This window comes from Phyllostomus discolor, chromosome 3 (assembly GCF_004126475.2).
Source record: "Phyllostomus discolor isolate MPI-MPIP mPhyDis1 chromosome 3, mPhyDis1.pri.v3, whole genome shotgun sequence".
In the NCBI taxonomy this organism is placed as follows: Eukaryota; Metazoa; Chordata; class Mammalia; order Chiroptera; family Phyllostomidae; genus Phyllostomus; species Phyllostomus discolor.
Window position 1 is genome coordinate 206,814,524 of NC_040905.2, and position 22,425 is coordinate 206,836,948.

General features: G+C 42.4%; 1 protein-coding gene across 4 annotated transcripts in view; it reads right to left on the bottom strand.

Moving 5' to 3' along the window:
- Window positions 1-22,425, bottom strand: part of SCAI (suppressor of cancer cell invasion) — a 102,122-nt gene that overhangs the window by 62,291 nt on the left and 17,406 nt on the right. The window contains exon 2 of one of the 4 annotated variants that reach the window (XM_036022216.1): window positions 18,960-19,058. The exons of the other annotated variants lie outside the window; for them this stretch is intronic. The gene's annotated coding sequence lies outside the window, so the exon portion shown is untranslated. The remainder of the gene's footprint in view (window positions 1-18,959; window positions 19,059-22,425) is intronic. 4 annotated transcript variants of the gene reach the window in all.

Below are 22,425 nucleotides of genomic sequence, written 5' to 3' on the forward strand. Positions count from 1 at the left end.
CCTGGAAGGAGTGAAGGACTGAGCCAAGCGGAGAGCAGGGACGCTCAGGTTCCAGGTGCAGGGAACGAGAACAAGGCAGGTCTATACTCGGTATACTGAGGAACGAGCGGCTCTGTCTATAAATACGACAGCTTAAAAAAAAACCCCTGCTGCTCATAAATAAATGACTATAAACAAGATCCATGGCTGCCGCTTTTTGAGCATTACGTAAAAGAGGCAGAGTCGATGAAAATCCAGACTCGCGTTTGCCACGCCCAGCACCCTGGTGTGGGCTGAACCCGCCCCTGGCAGATGTGCCGTCTTCTGGCCAGCTCGTCCAGCTAGAAGGACTGCCTCTTTCTACCTTGGACGTGGGTCCATGCAGGCCACCTGCGGCCCCCACAGGCTTCCCCTTGGGCAGAATTTATTGGCTCTACAGTCATCAACACAGTGTGAACAAGACGGTCAACTCGGAAATGGAAATGGACTAATTACGTTGAACTAGATTCTATAATGACATTCATTAAGAAAGGATTTATGATGGGATAGAATCACGACTTTCACTCTCCTTCTTTATCTTCATATCAATAAAAAAAATTTAATCTAATGGGTTAAAATAAGGCCATGTGACATACACTGGATCTGGATGCTGAAGACCCAAGTACGAGTCCCAGCTGTGCCATTGTCCCCGCAGGCACGCAGCTTACGGTTTAACCTAACTTAGTTTCCTCCCGTCAAGTGAAGATAATGAAAACTGTGCACCTCGCCAGGCCATTGTTGTCATCAATTCTGCTCAAGTATAACAGTATTTTCTTACTAAGATATCCAGTAAAAAGGTAAAAAAGCAAATGCAATTATATTACACTAAAATTAGACAACATTTTCATTAAGGAAGAAGACCTTGTACGTATCAATAAACTCAAAAGGTTAAAAAAATAATCAAATCAGTAACACCAGGCTTCCACAGTGAAACCATAAAATTCGTTGCTGCGGAGGAGTTCCATCTGTCCCTGCTGCTCATAACCCACCTAGGGGTCGAAACGCGCCACGGCGATGGCAGCACAAAACAGAGCGACGCTGCCGACTGAGGATTTCTAACAAGAGGGCCGCCCGTCAAAACTGCTGGAGCTTCCCCTCGGCTGGGTTGAGGATGATTCCGCCAGGCCTCTCCTCTCGGCAAACCTAAGCCTGTTATTCTGTAAGGTTCAAGGGGTCGTTCTTCTGTGGCCAGTTCACAAGTCATTAAACTGACGTAAGAGCCTCCGCCTTCACAGCGCTTTTCTGGATCAACCCTGTCAGACGCTGTTTTTCTCTGAACTCTAAAATTATTCTACTCATATAGCTCAGCTGCCTTAGCTCATAGTTATTCATGTACATTCATCATCTCCTTACTAAATTGCAAGCTACTAAAAGCGGTAGCTGCCTGAAAAATCTTTCCATAAAGCACCTTTGATTAACGGTCTCCAGGTAATTCCACAATACGGACCGATCAAAGGTAATGAAAAAGGGTGTGTGCCTGCCACCTGACAGGCACTGTTCCAGGTGCTGGAAACCACACGCGCACGTGTGTGTGTGTGTGTGTGTGTGTGTGTGTTTGGGTGCGTGTGATTTATTTAGATACCAAAGATGGCCAGAAGTAAGGGAAAGTGACTGACAGGCACTTGAGCATTTGAAAAGCTGGGAATGTCCGCCACCTAAAGTCCAGGAGGGAACGCCAAGTAGCTGCCATTAAGAGGATGAAAAAAGGCGAATGTTCAACCTTCTGAGAAAGAAGTCATAATAATCAGAATGGCGTAGCAGTAGGCAAGGAACCTGTAAGTATTTTGTGAAGGAAAGGAAACTCCTCAAAATCCTAAAGCCTTAACCAGGTGCTAATCTAAAACCGTGCAAATTATCAGCAGACTCCTGGTAAATCAGCATGTATTCGACAAAGACAAGTATGTCTGGGACCCGCAAAGAGGCCACAGAGCGGAGTGCGGAAGAACACTGGCTCCAAACTGCCTGCGCTCGAACCCCCTCGGCCCACCACTTGCCTACCTACCACTTGCTAGGCAAACGTGACTGCCTGATCTTAGCCAGGTTATTTAACCCTTTGTGCCCTGACGTCCCCCTCTGTAAAACAGGGACAATAGTGGGATCTGATTCTTAGGGCTGTCATGAAGATTAAATGAGAATCTATGTAAAGTGTTCCGTAGAGAGCCTGGCACACATTGCATGTCATAGAAGTAGGACTACCACTTAATTTACCATCTAAACTAGGCTAATTCTGTGAATGACAAAGAACACCATTAATAATTACATCAAGACTGCAAAGACTGTGGCTGGATCAAGCAACTGGGACTTATGGTTAGAAGAAAGTTAGAAGAAATGGGAAAGTGTGACCAGAGGAGGTGAAGTTCCCTGCCTCGTGTCTTTATAAGGAGGCTGCCCATAGACACAGGTGCCAAACACTAACATCTGAGTTATATTCTGCTGCATGCACATTGGTAGAGCTAAATAAGCATGCTTAGTTTTTCTGCTATAAATGATTTCGATTAATATCAACAATCAATACTGGCATGACCCCCTCAAGATTAGTAACAGGCATCTAACAGATCCTGGGGACGTGGTAATGGTAACAGGCAGGAAGATGGTAAGACTTGCTCCTTGCCCTCAAGAAGCCAACCACCAGCAGTTAAATGACTCCTGCAGGTACTGTCCTGCTGACAGTCCCCAGAGGCCATTACTACAGCAAATACACCAAAGCTGGAAGATACCTCAGAGAAATTTAGAAAAGATGAGAGTCGTGAAAGGCAAGGACCTACATCCAAGGTTGCTATATCCAGCAAAGCTTTCATTTAGAATGGAAGGACAGATAAAGTGCTTCTCAGATAAGGTCAAGTTCAAGGAGTTCATGATCACCAAGCCCTTATTATATGAAATGTTAAAGGGACTTATCTAAGAAAAAGAAGATAAAAAATATGAACAGTAAAAAGACAGAAAACTCACTGTTATTAACAACCACACCTAAAACAAAAGCAAACTAAACAAACTACAACAGGAACAGAACCACAGAAATGGAGATCACATGGACCCATGGAGATCACAGGGACCCATTCCCTGTTGCTAACCCATGGAGGGTTAGCAACAGGGAATGGGAAGAGGAGAGAGGGGGAAAAGGTACAGAGAATAAGTAGCACAGACGGTAGGTAGAAAATAGACAGGGGGAGGGTAAGAACAGTATGGGAAATGTAGAAGCTAAAGAACTTATGACATATGGACATGAACTAAAGGGGGGGAATGTGGGTGGGAGGGGGTGTGCAGGGTGGAGGGGAGTGAAGGGGGGAATGGGACAACTGTAATAACATAATCAATAAAATATATTTTTAAAAAAAGAAAAGATGAGAAAGGCAGCTTTACAAATGATGACAGTAGCCCTGCCTGGTATGGTTCAGTGGATTAAGCACTGGCCTGCGAACTGAAAGGGAACTGGTTTGATTCCCTGTCGGGGTACACTGCCGAGTCATGGGCCGGGTCTCCACTTGGAGGCATGCCAGAGGCAACCGAATGATGTTTCTCTCCCCCTCTTTCTCTCTCCCTTTCACTCGCTCTGAAAATAAATAATTTTTGGAAAATGATGACAGTAAAAAAGAGAGGTAAAGGAGTATTTCATTACTTTACACAGCACTGCCAAATAGTTTAAGATATTCTAGAAAGAGCTCTGGCTGGTGTGGCTCAGTGGATTGAGTACTGGCCTGTGAACCAAAGGGTCACCGGTTCGATTCCCAGTCAGAGCACATGCCTGGGATGTTGGCCAGGTCCCCAGTGGGCAACCATATATTGATGCTTCTCTCCCCCCTCTCTCTCCTTTGCCCTCTGTCTAAAAATAAACAAATAATATCTTTAGCCCTGGCTAGCGTAGCTCAGTGGATTGAGCGCGGGCTGGGAACCAAAGTGTCCCAGGTTCGATTCCCAGCCAGGGTACATTCCTGGGTTGCAGGCCATAACTCCCAGCAACTGCACATTGATGTTTCTCTCTCTCTCTCTATCTCCCTCCCTTCCCTCTCTAAAAATAAATAAATAAAATATTTTTTTAAAAAAAGCTTTACTTTAAAAAAAAAGATATTGTAGAAAGAAAAAGAAGTGCGCAAAAAATATTTGTGGCAGAAAGCTTTAGTTTTGGCCTGTGCAGCATCCATTCCCCCTTCTTTGAGGAACTACTGCTCAATCTTATTGGAAATAAAAACCATCATTTGGGATAAAATATACTGGGAGAGAGAAGGAAAGAGAATGAATCAGGGACATTATTAATTGTGTGTGGTAATGGCTCAAAAAAAGAGTCCTCAGTTTTAAGGACAGGTGCTTACGAAATGACATTTACGGACGAAATGATCTGCAGTCTGAGAGTGCTTCAGGACACCCTGGGCGAGGGGAGTGGGTGTGGAGACAGGGCAGCCAGGCGTTTATGACTAGGGAAGACTGCAGGGTCAGAACATGGGAGATAATGATTCTGTTCTATTTCTTTTTCCCCCAAACTTAAAATTTTTCATTATAGAAAGATGGTTTTTTTTTTTTTGCCCTGGCTGGTGTGGCTCAGTGGATTGAGTGCCAGCCTGTGAACCAAAAGGTCGCCAGTTTGATTCCCAGTCAGGGCACATGCCTGGGTTGTGGACTAGGTCCCCAGTAGGGGGCGTGTGAGAGGCAACCACACATTGATGTTTTTCTCTTTTTTTCCCCCCTCTCTTCCCCTAAGAGGTAAATAAATAAAATCTCATTTAAAATTTTTTTTCTAGTTCATTTACAATATGGTCCCAATTTCATAAAGGCATCCTCTCTATGCTTCTGTGTATGTACAGACAGATATAACTATATAGACATAGCTATCTGGGACAATGAGTGTTCTTCATCTAGTGCTAATAATGGTTATTTCTGGGTGCTGCGATTTGAGATAGCTTCATTACATTCATTCTTAAATTTTCTACGTTGTTTGAATTCAAAATAGTAATTGTGATTTAATTCCCCAAAATAACAGGATGAACCCTGGCAGGGTGACTCAGTTGCTTGAAGCGTCATCCCATACACCAAGAGGCTGCGGGTTTGATCCCTGGTCAGGGGCGTGTACAGGAAGCAGCCAATCGCTGTTTCTCTCCCACACTGATGTATGTCTTGTCTGTCTGTCTGTCTCCCTCCCCCTTCATCTAAAATCAATGAACATATGATCAGAGGAGGATTAAATAATAATAATAATAAATAGAATGATATTTCTTAAACCAGAAGCCTAACATCAAATTAAGATAAAATGTTAATACTGGTTAAATCTGACTAATGTAAACATGAATGAGTACTTTCTAGCTATACTTTCTGTATTACTTTTAATTAAAAATTAATCAGGTACTTATGAATATTCTCTAGCATGAAGGTTCTTCATATTGGCACCACTAACATTTGGGGCCCAGTAGTTCTTTGCTGTGGGGGCTGTCTGGTGCCCTGTAGAGCGTTTAGCAGCATCTCTGGCCTCTATCCACCAGATACCAATCAACACCATCACCCCTACCACCTGCTGCGGCAACTGAACACATCTCCAAATACCACCAGATGTACGCTGAGAGGTAAAATCACCCCCAGCTGAGAACCATTGCTCTGACCTATCCTATATCTCAACCAAAGCGCGCTCAGTTCTGCGAAAGACAAACTTCTCAAACCTCAGGCGTGTGTAGTAACAATTCTCAGCACTGTCACTTTCTCTTATTCTTAATTCAGTTACAAAAATACTCTATTTGTAGCTCAGACTACCTCAATGGATAAACCAATTTTGCTGCTGCAGATTTAATGATTCAATAAAAATTATACTGTGTAAGTTACTACTTTCATTCAGTTTCAAAGCCTAAAACTAAGAACCGTAGGCTATATGTAGTACTATATAACCTTCAAGAATATGGGGGAAAGCATTAGAAGGTTATATAATCCAATCTTCTTAAAATGTACTCCTCGACCTTTGGTCAAACTAAACAGTCCCAAAACATGCCCCAAAGTAGAGTAACTCACACAAACATAAATGCCCAGAAGGTAATACTGTACAATTATTAGCTGGCCTCTTATGAGATCAGCAAACAGCAGCAGTGGCACCACGACCCGGAGTTTATGCAGAGAGAATGCAGAAGCTCAGCCCCGCCCCAGACCTACCACACCACAACGTGCATTTTAACGAGTTCTCCAGGTGATCTGAATGCTTGGTAAGCTTGAGAAGCAGTGATCTAGCTGTTTTTATACAAACTTGCTTAAAGCTGAAATTTAGAGAGCTGTAGTCTTGTAATACGGAAAACAAGTATCTTCTATTTATGGGGATAACATAAAAGCTATGTAATTACAAAATAGCCACGGGTAAGAGAAAACTTAATGGAATCTACCTCTACCACCCCCCAAAGAGTAGCTGTAATGAAATGAAACCAAATGTCATATTTTTATATCAAGCTGAGAAATTCAAGTAGTTATTTATAATGGATTCCTCCCATTAGAAGAATTTAATGACCTCTTCCAGTGAAAAGTAAGGCTAGTCTGAATAGCATGAAGCTATGATTGCTAAGCCTGGCTGATTATTCTGGAATGCTTTTTTCCCCTAAATAAAGATTTCTGGGACCTACTTCTAGATATTACGATTCAGGAGGGCTGGGATTCTGTATTTTTAAAAACTATTTTAGCCATTTCTGATTAGTTCCATCTGAAAATCAGTCTTAAAAGGATAAATAAAAGACAGTTTTCTTTCTCGTTACTTATTTTTAAATAATGGATATGCATTTGGCCTATTTCAAATAACTGATATGTAAAAAGACTAAAATGAGGGACTACACAATCCTGGGGGGGGGAAGTTAGATGAAATTGAGTTCTTGTGGTCTCACTGAGCCACACCTAGGAAGTCTGGCTAGCCTGCTCGGCAGTCCTGTAGTGCCTGGGAATAAAGAAATTCTTTCTGAGTGCCTAGACTTGAACCCAACTCCAGAATGACTGCAGCTAGCAACCCCCTTCAGCGCCATGATGAACACTGCAGGATTTTATGAACTATCCTGCCCTGTGCAAGATCAGATTGCATCAAGGCCTCTGGAAAAGTCTAGATTTGAGGGGGGGGCGGGGGTGGATAGAGAAAGAGAAGTAGGAGAATAAGAGGGGGAGGAAGAGGAGGAAGAAAAAAAAAAGAACTCTTTCCAAGACAAGAATTTTAGTAGCAACCTAATGAGCTACGTCGTGGATCTGCCCATTTCTTTTCCTCTCCATTGTCACCGCACGAACCTGAGTCTGTGCCACCTCTCACGGAGCCTCGTGCCTGGCCCTCCCCACCTCTGTGCAGTCGCAGCCAGAGTGATCTTTCTAACGGTCTTTGAGATGGAGCCAGTTACTACAACAGAGAATGGTAAGTTCATAAGTCATTTGCCCAACAGATGAAATCCTGAGGTTCAGAAACGGCAGCAACAGCATCTCTCAGGCTTCTCACGCTGCTTTGTTTCACGGTTTTCCACTCTCTGGCACCTAGAACAGAGCGTGGCACATGGCACTTGCTCAAAAAGTTTCAGTGAAAAAAAAAACAACCAAGTAAATCTTAGCTTTTTAAAATTATAAAATGGATATATAAACATGTATTACTGACTTTCACACACCAACGCTGTGACAGTGACATGCCACCAGGTCTCGCTTCAGAGGGCCTGCTGTCAGTTGCCTGGAGTGCCGCCTTACCAGCCCCTGCGGAGCTGCCTCGCCCAAGGTCATGTTTCCTGGGAGGTGGCCCACATCCAGTGACTATGGAGGCCAGGGTATAAGGGTCCGGCCATTTCCGCCAAATGCGGGACAACTCTAAAAGGCCACTTGAGCTCCAGAGCTCCCTCTAGAGTTAGCAAAGACAATGTAACAAACAATTCGCATTCACGGCTGCTACAGAGATGGTTGCGTAACAGCAAAGTCCCCTCTTTTAAACCTGGCCCAACGCCAACCAGGAAAAACTACTCTTCCTTGCTTCCAGGTGTGGCCAATGGGATTTGATCCGAAGTGACAACTACAACTTCCAGGACTTGTCCTTGGAGGAATCAATGTGCCCTCTACCCTCTGACCTTTTCCCTTTTTCAGTGGGAACAGAAACATAATACTGAGCATCCTGAGCCATGCAGATGTGGGCACTAACCCACTGATGACAGAGCAACAAAAGAGAAGCAGCCCGGAACACGGTGAAGCCACCACACATAAACTAGATGAGGACATGAGAACACAATAAACCCGGATCTTGTTTAAACCTCTACAACGGAGGTGACAGCTGCTCTTGCTTCTCTGTCCATACCTCCCGCCAGCCCTGAGCTCTCAGGACAGCCAGGGCCTGCAGGTCTCCCAGGAAGGCGACCCCTCAGGCTGCCTGCACATCCTGGATAGGGCTGAGTCAGAGCTGCCAGGCCTGGGGCTCTGCTAGGTCCCTGCTCCATCCTGGCCTGGCCCCCAGCCCCCTTCTTTCTTCCCAGCCCCACTTCCTCACTCCCTACCAGGTGTTCCCAGACTCTGCTTAGTAGGTTACTTCCCAGCCAAATCTCATCCAAGTGCTGCTCCTGAGGAATCCAACCTGACGCAGTCTTCGCTGAGAGCATCCAGTGCGTATTACGTCATTCCCTCGGGTCCATCACAGTGAATGACTGTGCACCCTTCCAAATCCTTTTCATTGCATAATCAAATACATGGTGATTTTCTTAACTGGAAATGGAATTATATGATATGAACTAGGCACCTCGCCCTTTTCACTTAAAATATGTCATGGCCCATATTCCGTGACAGATACACATATATAAATAGATAGATATGTATCTACATCTACATACATATATGTATAACTATTCTATGTATATCTATCCCATTATTTTCAGGATGCATGGCTGCTATAATTTAAAGTCTAAATAAATGTCAATTGAGCTCAGGCTGAGAACCAAAGTGTTGCAGGTTCGATTCCCAGTCAGGGCACATGCCTGGGTTGCAGGCCATGATCCCCAGCAACCGCACATTGATGTTTCTCTCTCTCTTTCTCCCTCCCTTCCCTCTCTAAAAAAATAAATAAATAAAATCTTTTTTAAAAATAAATAAATAAATGTCAAAAACATTTTCAGAGGGAGAAGGAACTTTTTAAAAAGGATTCATGGATTCATCCCTATAGTTCTGCTCATTGGTGAGTAGAAAGGTTAGATACACATTGAATTCTGAGAACACCAAAAAGAATCAACGCAGAATTGGTTACAACCAGCTAAAGTATATCTTCTTTACATTATTTCTTTTAACTTGCAAAGAACTTAAAGACCTGGAAAAGACTATATTTTATATGTATACATACCTAACCACAAATATGCTAACACTCAAATATAGCAATATATTTAGAGACATATAAAACTCATATAAGGAGACATATAAGGAGGCAGGGAGACAAGAAAGAGGAACTGTTCGAATCATAGGTGTATTGCTACTCTCTCTAACTCCAAGTTGAAGCTGGGGTTTCCCAGTAATACCCTCTTGTCATTGACCAATTATATTGTGGATATTTTAGGAGGGTATGCTACTTGAAGTAAACCTACATTTTAAGGAAGGAGTGTTTATGGATATTTCAAGAATGCCCAAGAATTAAAATAACAGTCAACAAGCGACAGAAATTCCAGTACTAACATTATTTAAGAATATGAACATATCAAGAACATACCTGAAAATACAATAATAAAAATGATCTCTTATTGGATGCTAAATCTGGATTGCAATCGCAAAAGAGACTTAGAGCAGTGTGACATGTACTTTGCACAAAATGACCATACCGGTACACAAAATAAAATAGAAACCTTCACAAGAAAAACTCTTATGAATGACGAGATTGTTTTACATTCATTTAGAATTGTTCAATGTTACATATCAAAGAATTAGGAAGGCCGATAACCTTTACATTACAATTTACGATCACACTACAGTGCAAGGATGCCAACATGAGGCGTGGCAGTGAGACGCAGTTGCCTCGCTGGCAAATCAAGAGAGGGAGGGGGCCAGATGTGGGAGAGTAACTTCTGCGGTGGTGTTTTTCCCATTTGTGCACTGCGAAGGGAAATCTCCAATCTAGTTATTAAACTTTCAGTCTGTCTGAGGTAATAGCTATTATGCCAAAAGCAATTACACGGGCTGGAGCTGGAGATCTGAGGGTGTTGTTGTCGTTTCAGCAGAAGGAAGATCACTCCTGGGCTTGTGTTGTGTGCTCTCATCCTTTCGTCAGCAAGTACATCTACAACATCAAACTTCTCCCTCCTGTCCCCATGTCTTCCCAACTGGCACAATCACAGATTAAAAAAAAAAAAGACACTATGACCCTACATAAATGTGCCCAACATTGCCTTTGATACAAGCCTTTTTGGACAAATTTAAAAAATGGTTTACGGAACTAATCGGGTGAGCCGTGGAGACGTGCTTGCAGTTCCCTGAAGGTACCTGGCTCGCTTCCCTGAGCGTGTCTTCACAGTTCCTCCACACCACAGTATGCATCGGAATCTCATCCTTCTTACAGGTGACCAACAGTCCTTCACGTGTATACAACCCATCTTGTCTACCCACGCATCCACAGGTGGACACGGGGGTTGTTTCCACCTTCTGGCTACTGTGAGTGCTGCTGCTGTGCGCAATGCTGTCTGTACACATTACCTGCTCGAGTCCCGGCTTTCAGCTGCTTTGGGGATTGTTGGAAATGAAACTGCTGGATCATGTGGTTCTTCTATGTTGAAATTTTTGGGAAACTGCCGTAGTCTAATGTAAAGTTCTAATTCACGAAGGTCAGTGTACTTTACAGATCTATGAAAAGTTGTCTGGCCTCTCAAGTTGACTGCTCACTCCGACCACATTTACCTTAAAACTGTAACATGTAACACATATGTCATGATGGTCCAAGATTTCACATTTGGAAGGGAAATAATCGGAATAATAGCATCTATCATTTATTGACTGATTACAAAGTGTCACATTTGGAGCTAAGAGCTTTACATGCAAAGATGAACACACAATACCAGCCAGCCAAGAAATGGAAGTATAGTCTTTTCCTAAATGTATTTCTCAGGGTGTTCACAGTTGCTATGAAGGTCGGCGGGGGGGGGGAGTAGAGTCAATTGGTTGAACAGTTAAGATTTTTCAGACTTTAATAATAAACGAGTGTGCACTGTGACTTTCTCAGAGGGGACATACTGAGCCATTATTCGAACTGGCTTCTGTGGAAGACTGTGCCCCGGGAGCGCTCCCATCTAGGGCAAGGTTCCCATCCCAAGTGCACGGGGCACTCGGTGCCCAGATTACTCTCTGATGCAGGGGCTGTCCTGTACACTGTAGGATGCTCAGCAGCACCTCTGGGCGCCACACACTAGGTGCCACCGGCACATCGCCCAGCTTACAATCGACGACATCTCCAGACACTGCCAACTGTCTCCCGGGAGGCAAAACCACCCTCCGTGGAGGACCATCGGTCTGTTATCCACTCAGGAAGTTCACTCTCCATTTTGCCACTTCAGCAGAGGCCACTAGACATGCATTTCCTCTTTGGCCCCTCCCACCTCGAACTGTCCTCCTCCTTCCCTCCTCTCCTGCCCAAGAGCAGCTGCCCCTCTCGGCCTCCACCTGTGCGGCGCTCCGTCCCCCCCGACCCCACCCCCGGCCTCAGACCACCACCTGCCCATCAGCTACCCTCTGGCTGGGACGTTTAATTTCTACCACGGGCTCCAAACATGCTCATGTATTTTCTTTCCTCGACGAAACAAACCTAAACCTTTCCCCCTCTCTTTTCCTTCTCTGCACAACTGAATCTTCATAAGGATCCATCTTCCACTCTTGGCCTCCGCTTCCCTCGCCTCACATTTCTGTCTCTGTCCAATAAACGCTGGGTCTACAGCCATTTTTCTAAGAAAACTCGGGCGAACAGAGTCAGCAGTACACAGTTCACTGCCAAGCCTGCAGGCACAACAGTATCTAAATCACTCCACACAGATGAGTCTCTTCTATTTTTAATGACATCTAGGAAAGGAGATTCCTTTTTTTTTTAATCCTCACTCAAGGGCATTTTTTTCCCTTGCTTTTAGAGAGATAGGAAAGGAGAGGAGAACCATCTATGTGAGAGAGAAACATCAATCCGTTGCCTCTCGTACACACCTGGACTGGGGATCAAACCCACAACCTAGATATGTGCCCCACTGGGAACTGAACCCGCAATCCTTCAGCTACAGGACTACTACATTCCAACCAACTGAGCCACACTGGCCAGGGTGGAAAGGATTCTTGCCTACTCAATTTAGATTTTGAGCCAAAGGAAGGAAGCCTATCTAATTTTACACTCCATCTACCTACACCTTCACATACAGTTGGCAACGTTTCCTAACAGGGTTACTAGAGGTAGAATTGGATACTTAAAAGCTACTATCAAAAAATAAAGCCAGTCAGTAGAGAGGGATTCAATCGGACTCTTCGAGCTGCCAAGAGAACAGAATCATTCCCGTCCAGAAGTACAAAGGAGCTGACATCACAGTCTTCCTATTGCAACCCATCTGGCAGAAGTAACTGGAAAAATCACAGAGGAGTCTCTAGTATGAGGATTACATGTTCCATGGCCGTCACCGATCTCAAACAGTCAATTCCAAGTCTCACTGGAGGAGAGTCGCGAACGCCTCTGAGGGAAGTAACACTTGGAGTTGCACAGCTCTGCCCTTGCCATCATTTCCTCTGGGCTCCAGGTTTGAGAATGCAGACACTTCCCAGTCCCCCCGAAACTGCCGGCTGGTTCTGCCAATCAGATTATCCTTGCCGGCTCTCAACACAGTACAGGAAAAACAAACAAACAAAAAATTAACAAACGCTGCAAAATGAAGAGATTTATCACAGTGTGCTTTACTTTAAAAAAAGTTCTTTGGCCTGGCTGGTGTAGCTCAGTGGATTGAGCGCGGGCTGTGAACCAAAGTGTCGCAGGTTCGATTCCCAGTCAGGGTACATGCCTGGGTTGCAGGCCATGACCCCCAGCAACTGCACATTGATGTTTCTCTCTCTCTCTTTCTCCCTCCCTTCCCTCTCTAAAAAATAAATAAATAAAATCTTAAAAAAAAAAGTTCTTTGCACTGTTTGTTACAGCAGGAAGATAAAATCCCTTTAAGATAATTATCTTGAAGAAGCTACTGGCTAGAGCTGACACAAAAGTTTAATTGGCCTTAAGTCAAATACTTTCCCAAATTAACCATTCGAGCGTACATCTTCACAAAGTGAGGAAGGCTTTGGCATTACTTCAAATAACATAATCACTAAGTCAAATCATGATGTAAAATAAAGCTCGTCCTTTTTTATAGTGATTAAAGAAAACTGCAGAGTGGATAATCTCAGAAGTTGTAACCTCCAAAATCACACTAAAATCCAGCACAGACTAGAATAAGTGAAAGTTGGTAAAGCCACAGAAATGTTTGTATGAAATTACAGTAGTGCTGGCACAATACCAAAAACCCAGATCACGGCTCGACCGTTTTTTTAAAACATTTTATTTATTTATTTTCAGAGAGAAGGGAAGAGAGAGAGAAAAAGAAGAAGAGAAACATCAATGTGCAAAAAGAAACATTGACTGGCTGCCTCTCGCAACCCAGGCATGTGCCCTGACAGGAAATCAAACCAGCGACCTTTCACTTTGTGGGACACACAGCCCGACCAACTGAGCCACCCTGGTGAGCCACCCTGGTCAGGGCTGTCTTCCTTTTTTACGACAGCCATCCTACTGGGTATGAAATGATATCTCACTGCTGTTTAATTTGCATTTCCCTAATGACTAATGATGTTGGGCATCTTTTCGTGTGCTTTTTTAAAAAACAGTCTAATGGGTTTTTAATCCATTAATCCGAGTGACTACTCGGTGTCTTTTGATTAAATAATTTCATTCTTTTACACTGGACAGGGGAGGACCAATGATTCCCATTTGATTCAGTGTTTTCTGATTGTAGTTTCATTTCTTCTCTTGCTGTCTTCCTTCGTGACTTGATGACTTTTTGTAGTGTTTTGCTTCTATTTCTTTCCCATCATCTTTTGTGTATTCACTTCACAAAATATACCTTCTTCTCAAGTGTACATGAGACAGTCACAAAATTTGATCATTTATTAATTCTCAAAGAAAACATCAGTGTCACACATAAAAATACTACAAAAAGCATTTTCTGATAGCAATGTAATAAAACTGTAAGTTGAAAATAGACTTTAGGAACAAAGGCCCCCCCACCCCCACCAGCAATCACCGCACTGTCGTCCATTGCTTGGGGGAGGAGGGGTTTTTCACGTGATTTTTGGTCATTTGCGGATATTCTTCAGAGAAATGCCTGTTTAAATCCTTTGCTTATTTGTAAATTGGGTTGTCTTTTTATTGTTGAGTTGTAAATTTTTTTATATTCTGGCTGCAAGGCTCGTATCAGATACACGATCTGCAAATCAATTCTCCAATTCTGTGAGTTGTCTTTTCCATTTCTTAAGGGTGGCCTTTAAAACAAAAAAAGTTTTTAATTTTGATGAAGTCTAATTTTTCTATTTTCTCTTTCATCATTTGTGCTTTTGGTTTCATATCTAAGAAACCACTGCCTAATCCAAGGTCACAAGGATTTACCACTGTGTTTTTTTAAAAGTAAATTTTCTAAGAGTTATTTAATTTTAGCTCTTACATTTAGGTTTGTGATCGATCCATTTTGAGTTAATTTTCATATTTGGTGTGAGATGTAGTGTCCAACCTCATTCTTTAATATCTGGATATCCAGTCGTTCAGCACCATCTGTTAAAAAGACTACTGTTTCACCATTTTCCTATCTTGGCACCCTTGCCAAAAATCGACTGACCGGAGGTATACAGGTTCTATTTTTTAACTTTCAATTCTACTCCCTTGATCTACATGTTTACCTTTACGCCAGAACCACACTGCCTCGATGACTGCAGTAAGTTTCGAACACTTAGATTTTTAAGAATATTTTTAGAGCCTGGCTGGGTAGCTTAGTTGGTTAGAGTAACGTCCCAATACGCCACTGTTTGCAGGTTTGATCCCTGGTCAGGGCACAACCAAGAGTCAATCGATGAATGCATAAGTAAGCGGGACAACAAATCAATGTTTCTCTCTCCCTTCCCCCCTTTCTCTCTCTCTCACATCAATAAATAAAAATTCAAAAATAGTATTTTTAGATTTATAAACTCCAATTATAGAAAGACTCCAACTTTTTAAAGGTTGCTATTCTAAAACTTCATTTTCCACTCAGCTGTTCAAAACCCTAGAATTTCATTTTTCATGGTGTTTATACATACCTCATATTTTTATTCACGTTATTTTCTATATATACCTAGCTTTCAGTTTTGCAAAATGTTCCATCACACACGTATCGATTTTATTCCAAACAGTCTGTTACATAGAACAACCCATCACTTGTCCCACGTGTCCCCTGGACACCTCCTCCCACAGCACTCCACTCTGGCCACAATGGCTCGGCTGTGCTCAGGTCTGCCGTGCGATGTGTCACCTTGAAACTTCCCCTTTGCTGTTCTCCCACGTTGGAGCTGCTGATTCCTGAGGCCCACGAAATGCATCATCTTCCACAAAATACACCCTTATTTTGCTAAAGAGCACCTTCCCGCAGTTTCCTAAGAAGGGATAGAATGTCTAAATTCTTGCTGATCATGTACTGCTAATACTTGACTGATAACTTGGCCAGATATCAAATTCAGGCTGAAAGACATGGATGTAACGCTTGGAAAATTCTGATAAAAAGTTCTAGAAATGCAATAGAGAAATCTGATTCTCTTCTTATTCTCTATTCCTTACATATGACGTGTGTGTGTGCATGTGTGTTACTGAAAGATTCCAGACCTTTATCTTATCTTTTATAAAGGCTGTTCTGCTATTTCATGATGACAGGTCTTACTATGGAGCTTTTCTCATTCACTTGGCTAGCCAGGATGGAGACATCAGTTCTGGACAATTTTGTTTCGGGACTGTTTTATTTTGTATAATGTTCCTCTCCTTATGTGGCTTCTACTAGTCTGTCACTGGACCCTCTCGATACTGTAAGCTTCTTATCTTTTCTCTCCTATTTTCATCATTGTCTTTTCCTTCTAGTTTCTCGGAGACTTTTTCAACCTTACCTTCTCACCATTAAAAAAATATTTTTTTACCTGCATAATTTGGTTAACCAGTATCACCCCAATAAATTCAATTAAAAAAAAATGTTTTAGTCTGAGCTACCATAGTGACATACATCCAATCGCTCTCTCATATCCCAAATTCTCAAAGAACCCAGTTCTTATTTTACAAACTCTTATTTCTGTGAGATCATGAGCTAGAGAATTTGTGCTTTACTTTGGTTTGATGAGATTTTCTTCGCTGTGTCTCATGAACCCGAGCTGTCTGCTTCTGCTCGAGAAAGAGGCACCGAGCGATCTGACCGGCAGGGTCTTCGGCCAAAGCGCTTCCCTGCAGGAAACAGCTCTTTCACTTGACACCCTCAAACATCACTACGAGAAAGTCTTTTCTTTGAAGCTTCTTCAGTTTCTCTCCCCCGCGAGCTGTGGAAGCCAGGTGGCCAGTGCTCAGCGGCCAGAGTGTATCTGACAGACGAGGTGGGAGGTTGTAAGCTCCCAGCTCAGTACAGGGATGATGCCCCCGTTCTGTTGTACGGCTCACTTCATCCCCGAATGTCTGCAGTTCGTAGAGACCCCGTCCCCAGCTGCGTTCCTTTTCTCCGGAATACTGAAGGGGCGAAGGGGAAGTGGCTGTCCGGCTGCACAGGGTGAGGCAGCGGACTTGGGGGTCCAACTTTCTGGTGCACAGCTTTGCAGCTCAGGGCCACAGCCCACCTCTGACTACCTGGCGCCTCTAGCAAACGTGCGGGTGCAGTCGGTTTGCGTCCTGCAGGCACTGTTCCGTCGGGTCCTACAGGTTGATACCTAAAAAGTAATAACATTTCTCTGTTCTGCTATGTCAGTTACTTTTTCCGCCATCGGGTTTCTGTCATCAAAATTTTATTAAATCTCCTGTCCGTCAGATGCTCTGTTCTCAATCATTCTCCTTATTTTGTCGTCTTAACCTTCTCTGCTTTTTTAATATTAGAAGAGAAATGTACATATGTATGGGAAGTGCATCGTTGGAAGCCAAAAGCGAATCTAAATTTACAGTAACACTGGGAGAAAGATATTACCAAGTGCATTTTAAAAATAAGAAAACTAAGTCTCAAAATTATTAGGTAACCGCTTCAAGTCAAAACCCAGCAAGTGACAGAAACAGAATTTAAATCCATGCCTGTTAAAAGAAGACTGGAACATTAGATTTGGGACCAGGGCAGAATTACATATAAAATAAACTAAGAAATATAATATTCAACACAGAGAAGAGGAGCATATATCCCATGTACATTTCTTCTCGCTTTGGAGTAAATCAAGAAAAGAATGAAGGGAAGGGGAAGGAAGCGGACAGAGATGCGTGAGGAGGAAGGAGACGAGAATGGGGGTATTTACTCACGTTACCCTCCCCCTGTCCCACCTCTGAAGGCTGGGACGGGCAGGAGCTCAAAGAACCCCATCACAGAGTGATGGAGAGACCACCACAATATTCTGAATGTTAAGCCTGGCTCTGTGATTAGATGGGACTTTTGGGTCCTCTCTCCTCAGGAGGAGAGGAAGAAAAGGATTTTATAAGCATAAAAAAGGGAAGGACATGTTTATGACTGAAAGAGTGAAATGTGGAATACTGAATTACTGCTTTACACTTTGGGAAATGCTAGTTTCAACTGTCAAATTTGCGGGAAGAACTGTAACATACTGACTAATAAAGTCTAATAACAACAACAGGCAACATTTACTGAATACTTACTAAACCAGATTCTGTTCTAAATGCTTCACACACTCTAACAATAACAAGCTGAGTGCTTGCCGTATGTTCAGCACTTTCTAAACACTTCACAAGTATTAATTTAACCCTCAAGCCTATGAGGTCCACACCATTATTATTATTCCCATTTCAGAGATGAAGAAACTGAGAGACACTGAAGTAAATAATTTACCCAAGAGTACAGAGCTAGTAAGTGGCAAAGCCCTAGCTCTAATTCATGATTCAAGACTGCCACGAGGCAGCTACAATCTGAGCTTAGAATACAACTTGGCTGCAGAAAAAATTTTTCTCAAATTAAGTGGGAATTTTTTTTGCATCTTCAAAAAGCATCTTTACACCCCGACTGGTGTAGCTCAGTGGACTGAGCATAGGCTGTGAGCCAGAGTTGCCAGTTCAATTCCCAGTCAGGGCACATGCCTGGGTTGCAGGCCAGGTCCCCAGTGGGGGCCATGTGAGAGGTGATCACACATTGATGTTTCACTCCCTCTCTCTCCCTTCCCCTCTCTCTGAAAAATAAATACAAACCTTTTTTAAAAAAGCATCTTTAACGCTGTCATGGCCCAGAAGTGAACCAGACCATTAAGATTCCAGCATACAACTGCATTACAAGGACTGCCTATGACGGAACGACAGGACCATTTCCATTCCTTTTGGAGTTTTATAACCTGAGCCTGAAACACGGCTGGGAGCTCCAAGACGCACTCCTAGGGCAGAGAGGAGACACCGATATAGAAGCAGCCCACTAGGGCTTAAATTGAATAATTTCATCATAGCCGTCTGTCAGTTCTACGAACCTAAAGCTATTCTTACTTTATTTAAAGTGCCAGCACTGTTTTGGTTTCCTGAACAATGGTGGTCCTCAGAGAGTCTGGGCAGTTTTCACTTTTTCAGGCAATGCCCTAAAAGGGGACACCCCACCAGTCAGAAGCCGCCTGGTGGTGAGAAAACCAAGACCACAGTTAAGATTTCTAGTAAGTAATACAACAGTAATTAAGGGACAGGTTCTGTTTCCCCAAGTGCTAAAAATGTCCTGATTCCCTTTCTGACCCTGGGAAAACTGCTGGTACTTCAACCAGACCTGTCTCGTTTCCCCACATACAAAGGGGCCCAGTTAGATTTCCTTCAGAAGGTCTTCAGGTGCAGAACTCCTGCAGTTCTGTGCAGTGTGTCTGGCTGTGCACAGCAGAAATGGGAAGGGCTGTATTGTAAGAGAGAGAGAAAAAAAAAGAGAGAGAGAGACAGAGAGAGAACCACAGATAAACACTTAGGCACAACTGCTTATTTACATTTTCTGTATTTCCATTTTCGCCATAGAAAAGGAAACTATTTACACTATTTAATCCCTCAGAACTTAAAGCTCATCTACTAATACATTTCCAAGCCTTAATCTCAGAACATAAACACCTAGTAGGAAAAGGCTATAAATATATTCATATTTACTGAATAGGATCTTAGAAAATTTCTTAAATTTGGGGTTAAGTTTTTTAAAGTTTAAATCACATGTAAGTAACTCTGCCTATTCAACGTAAGAGCGTGATTTAAAAATTACAAGCAATGGAAGATTCACTTCCAATGGCCTAGCCATCCAGCAACATTTTTTTTAGCATCATAAGCTTTACTTCCTGCCTGACATCCTCAGGGATCTAGTCTGACAGCTCTCCTGTGCAATTTCTACTACAAGACTTCCCCGGCCTCTCTTGGCACATGTCAGCCGCTGCTAGGTAATATTTCTTTTGGCAACAGACAACATGCTTCACAGAAACAGACCTTCAATTGAACCCTTTCCACTCAAACCACATTCTTCCCTGACATGGGACTCTGAAACTCAGTCCCCTCTAACCAGATGAACACATTTGGTGGTGCTGAAATGTTACGTATTCACTAAATTCTCCCTGTTAACACAGTTCAATTCAAGTTACAATCTCTCCTGAACAGAAACAAATACTGGTTTTGGTAAGTCATATCCCGAACTAGGCTTATTTTTCTTTCAATTGCTGTAGAATGACAGACAGATACCCATTCCACAAGGTTTTAAGAAGTAAGAATAAAACTGAGTGAAATCTAGAAAAATAAATGTAACAGAAATGGTATTTCCAAAGTTTAAGAACTATACCTTCAATTCACAAGTCCCACCTTTTTATTCAGTGCATCGTCTAACAAACACCAGCCCACTGCCGAAGGGGAAAAATGTACGTTTCAGAGACTGACAGAGCCCAAGTGAAGTACTGGAACAGCTACTTAAGTCAAGGGCCCTCCTTTTAAAATCTCAATACAAACTCTAAATATGCTGTAATTTAACTAAAATATCTACCTGGCCCTAAGCCTCGGGTAACACTAAGTTTCAGCAGAGAGGAACCTGCCTGCTAGTCCACCGTCTACTGGGGAGGACACAAGAGTGCACACGTTTGAAAGCACGTACTGTATCATGGGGGGCCGACATCGTCTGAACAAGCACACGACTGAAAGGCTTATTCGGGATTAGATGTCAACTTTGAACAGATTACTTGTCTCCTCAGAAAAACAGCTGACCAAAACTGAAACGAAAACGAATGAAAAATCTGAATATTCCTATAACTATTAAAGAAATAGATCTGTACTCAGCTTCCCAGATGAAATTACCACATGGCTTCACCAGAGAATTCGTCTAACCGTTTATGGAAGAAAAAGCACCAATATTGTGCAAGCTTTTCTAGAAAAAGAGAAGGAACATTTCCCAGAACATTTCATAAACCAGGATAGTCTTGATGTCAACACCTGAGCAAGGGCAGTATGTAGATAAAAACATAAATGCAGAAATCCTAAAAAAATACGCTAGCAAATTGGATTGAGCAACATATAAGAAAGGATAATGCATCATGACTAAGTAGGATTTATTCCAGAAACTCAAGGTTGATTTAACATTAGGGGGAAAAAAAATCAATGTAATTTAACATGCATTAACAGAAAAAAAGGAGAAAAAAACCTTTTAATCATCTCAATAGACACAGAAAAAGCATTTGATAAAATTAAACACCCATTCAGGCCCTGGCCTGTGTGGCTCGGTTGGAGCAACATCCCATACACCAAAAGGCTGGAGAGTTCAATTTGTGGTCAGGGCACACACGTAGGTTGTGGGTTCGATCCCTAGTCGGGGTGCGTACGGGAGACAACCAATCGATTTCTCTTTCACATTGATGTCTCCCTCTCCCTCTCTCTCTACCTTCCTCTGTCTCTAAAATCAATAAACACTTTTTAAAATTAAACACCCATTCAGAATTTTTAAAAAACATCTCAAAGACTTCCGCTTCTGTCCAAGATGTAGTAGTAACAGGGACCAAATTAATTCTCCCACAAGACAAACAGGATATACAAATAACGTGTAAACATATACAAAGGTGCTTGACTTCATCAGTCATACAGAAAGGCAAATTAACAGCCCACTGTCCCCCAGTAGCAACAAGCACACCCAAGTACCCAGATCTTGATCTTTAATACCATTTCCAATAAAAGGAAACAAGGTTCCTTGGAGAAATGTCTGAGTCTTTGACAGAAGCAAAAAATACACCAAATGAGTCTGGAGTATTTCATAGTGCCAGAAAATAAGGAAGTGTGGGGAAAAAAAGTGTTTTTTTAAACCCACAAAGACAGAAATATGTCAAAGGGACAAAGCGTCAACTGAAGAGCTCCCGTTGGCCGAGTTGGAACAATCTCAGCAACAAAAATAATGTAGCACTGGATTATAAATCAAAGTATTTAAAAAATCATGTGTCCAATTATATAAACAAACAGACAAATAACTAACTAGGAGATTAGATGAATCTTCTATGAAGAAAAAAATCAAAATAATTTACATACTTTGCCTTCAAGAAAGTGGAGCGGAACTCCCATTCTCCAAGTGCGGACTGCAGAGCATGGCGCCCCACCCACGGACGCAGCACCTGGCCGGGCGGCTCGGCTGGCCAGGGCATCGTCCCGCTATGCCGAGGTCAGAGCACACACAACAAGCACCCAATGAATGCAGAAATAAGTGGAACAACAAATTGATGTTTCTCTCTCTCTCTTCCCTCTCCCTTCTTCTCCCTCTCTCAAATCAATAAATTAAAAAAAAAAAAAAATACAACATGCTGCAAAGGATAAAGGGATCCAAAATACAAGAAGAAAGAAAAATCTGAGACCTCCAGGAAGAATATCCTGATTGAATCAAAGACTGCATTCCTGTATATTGAATGTAATAGAGTGAGTCAATCTTAGTGAAGATGTTTTTCACTCGGTAATGTTTCAAATTGCCTGTCTGTCGTCTAGTCTCATGCATAAGGTTTGTTTGTTATCCAGTAAATTCACACATCATTTTAACATTTCTGCCTTTAAATCTGGTACCTGTGAGACGTGCAATAGCATGAACTGTCTAGAACAGAATTCTTTTCATTTTTAATGGCCTTTACTCTCTTTGATACTTAAAAGTAAAAATGCCACCTGGTTACCAAAAAAAAAAAAACACCCCAAAATACTTTTACCTAATTACCTGAACCATTGGAGAGGATCAGCTGATTAAACTACATTATCTCAATTACAGAAATTGGTGAAAT